Source organism: Notechis scutatus, chromosome 3, assembly GCF_049901735.1.
Source record: "Notechis scutatus isolate UNSWTSFEM ecotype Mainland chromosome 3, rNotScu1.2, whole genome shotgun sequence".
In the NCBI taxonomy this organism is placed as follows: Eukaryota; Metazoa; Chordata; class Lepidosauria; order Squamata; family Elapidae; genus Notechis; species Notechis scutatus.
The window spans coordinates 25,591,312-25,594,303 of record NC_142011.1 but is presented as its reverse complement, the minus strand read 5'-3'; the positions used below and the strand labels follow the sequence as shown (position 1 = coordinate 25,594,303).

The 2,992-nt window shown below is 38.2% G+C and overlaps 1 protein-coding gene across 2 annotated transcripts in view; it reads left to right on the top strand.

Moving 5' to 3' along the window:
- Nucleotides 1-2,992, top strand: part of ADA (adenosine deaminase) — a 74,041-nt gene that overhangs the window by 137 nt on the left and 70,912 nt on the right. The gene's annotated exons all lie outside the window — the stretch shown is intronic.

The following is a 2,992-nucleotide window of genomic DNA, read 5'->3' as shown; positions in this document are numbered from 1 at the left end:
GTGAGTGAGCAGTCGGTGCGGGGTCTGACTGGGCGCTTTCTCTGCTACTTCGGCTGGGAGTTGGAGGCACTGAGACCTCCGCTAAGTCTTCCCTTGAAGCTGCGGACTTCCTTTTCTGCCCTCTGGTGATTCACAGAGTGCCGGGGTTTATTTCTTTGTACTTGGAGAACTGCTTCAATTGCTTCCCCTGCCTGAGTCCACTCCCCATCTCCGAGGGGCTCTTCCCTTCCGTGTATTTTCCTCGTTGCTGAGGTGCCTCTTCCACCGACTTAAAGATCACCCGCTTTTCGCTAAAAATGCAGCCCAAGGCTCATAATGACTGGATAAAACGCTTCCTTTTTACGACTCTGTAGTCCCTATTCAGGGTAGAGTAAGGGCGACTGGATGGAACTGAGCATTTACAGGTAGTCCTCAACTTACAACAGTCCATGTAGTGACATTTCAACATGTACAAAGGCACTGAAAAAAGTGACTTATGACTGTTTTTCATACTTAAAGACCATTGCAGCATGCTCTTGGTCACATGAGCAAAAATCAGACGCTTGGCAACTGACTCGTATTTATGACAGTCAGTGTTCTGGGGTAGTGTGATCACTTTGCAGCATACCCAGATTCACTTAATGGCAGTGATTCACTTAACAACTGTGCCAAGAAAGGTCATAAAATTGGGAAAATTTGCTTAAATGTCTCACTTAGCAACATAAATTTTAGGCTCAATTGTATTTTATTGGCTCCATCCAATAACGACTGAATCAGGTAATCCAAATTACACTTGATTGTCATCAAACTAACTCGTGGTTTCCCATCCTTTTGACGCCTTAAGATTGCTATCTCCTGTCTTAATTAGCCAAAGTTGCTTACATTATATATTTCACCCTTTGACATTTCATCTCTTTCCTGTCTTCATTGCCTCTATTGTCTTTCTGCTGTCACTTCCCACAGCTATCCAACATTTTACTCTGTTGCAGTTTCTTGTTTCATCAGTAATTCTGCCTGTTTATTATTTTTAAATATACTTTATCGGTTTTACAATTAAAATAGACCAACAACACACACATAAATGCAAGAGAGAAAAAGAAGACAAGAAAGAGAGAAAAAAGAATAGAAAGAAAAAGAAAGAAAACAGTTAAAAACATTTTCATCTTCAACAATTTGTGAGACCTTTTTATCTTTATTTTATACCATATACACAATTAATCCTTACATATATTTGTATATCACTACTATGATTCTATCATATCTTTTGCCTTTTAGTGTGAAGCCTATCTTTGATCTATCCATTTGTACCAGTTGTTCCAGCTGTCGTAATATATTGAAGTGTCTTTATCTTTTAATGCCAAGGTTAATTTGTCCATTTCTGCACAACTTGAAATTTTTTGAATAATCATCTCCTCTGATGGAACATGAGGCTGTTTCCAACTTCGTGCAAAAGCCAATCTGGCCAGTCAAAATATGTATTATTATATATTTCACTTTTTTTGGTAGTTCTTTATCAAAGATCCCTAATAGAAAGGACTCTAGTTTAAATTTGATCTGTTCTCTTGTCATTTCCTCAAGCCAATTTCTAATTTTCTGCCAATATTTTTGAGCTTCTGCACAAGACCACCACCTATGGAAGAAAGTTCCCTCTTTTTTTTTTTTTTTGCATTTCCAGCAGTTCGGACTCATATTGGGGTGCATCTTCGCTAATCTCAAAGGAGGAAGGTGCCACCTGTAAAACATTTTATAGGAATTATCTTTGTACTCTACCAATTTTGTTATTTCTACCCCAGACCTTTTCCCATTCTGTTAAGGTGATACTACATCCTATGTTCCTACTCCAGGCTATCATGTTCCCTTTAACAATTTCTTCCTCTAATTCTACCTCGAATAAATAATTATAAAATTTTGTTATTTTTTTTTGCCTGATCCTAATAAAATTTTATCTAATTGCTGGAGTTTATTATTAATTCCAAATTCTTTATTGTCCTGTTTGTATCTACTTTGAATTTGAAGATATGCCCACGGATCAATTTTTAATCCCTGATCTTGAAGGTCTTGCCACGATTTCAGATTTCCTTGCGTATCCAATAGGTCCTTATATTTAATCATTTTAGTAATATCCAAATTATTTGGGTGGATCCAAATAATGTTGGATATCCAAACATTGATATGTTTGGTGTTGATATCCAAATTTGTATCTTTAAGTAGTGTTTTTTTTGTATTTTCTTCCAATTAGTCAATAATGAATGTCTGATTAGGTGTCTGTGAAAATATTTCTGGCTAGTTTTCCCAATATCCCATAAAAAAGCATGCCAGCCCCTCTGTACGTCATGGCCTTCTAAGAATAATATTCTCTTATTAAATTCACCCATTCCTTCAACCATACTAAAGAGGCTGCACTATAATACAACTCCCAATTTGGAAGTGCCAGCCCTCCCCTGCTCTTCATATCCCGCAATGTCTTTAAGTTTATTCTAGGTTTTTTCCCTTGCCAGATGAATTTTGCAGTTATTTTATTAAGTTCTTCAAAAAAACTTTTTGTGTACTTTAATTGGAATTGTCTCAAATATATAGAGGAATTTTGGAAGAATATTCATTTTAATAGCAGCAATCTTGCCTAATAATGAAAGTTGCAGCTTGCCCCATGTTTCTAAATCCTTCTTAATTAAAGAATTATCTTTTATCATGTGATCCCTAGCCTTTGTCCAGCCAGATAACAACATCTAGATCAGTGTGGCTAACCTAGCTGAAAATTGTGTGCATGTGCGCGTGCTTGCATGCCAGCACCCAGAAAGCAATGCATGTGCCCCCCCACACTCCCTGTGCATGTGCGCACAATCCCCCCGCCGCCCCTTGCGAATGTGCGCGCCTCCCAGCTGATTTTCAGCCCATTTGAGGCCTTTTTCAGCTTGAGGAAAGCCTCTGCAGCCTTTGGAGGCCAAAAAATGGGCCCATTTCGTGACTTCCGGTATTTCCATAAGTGGCAAAATGGGCCTGTTTTTCGGCCTCC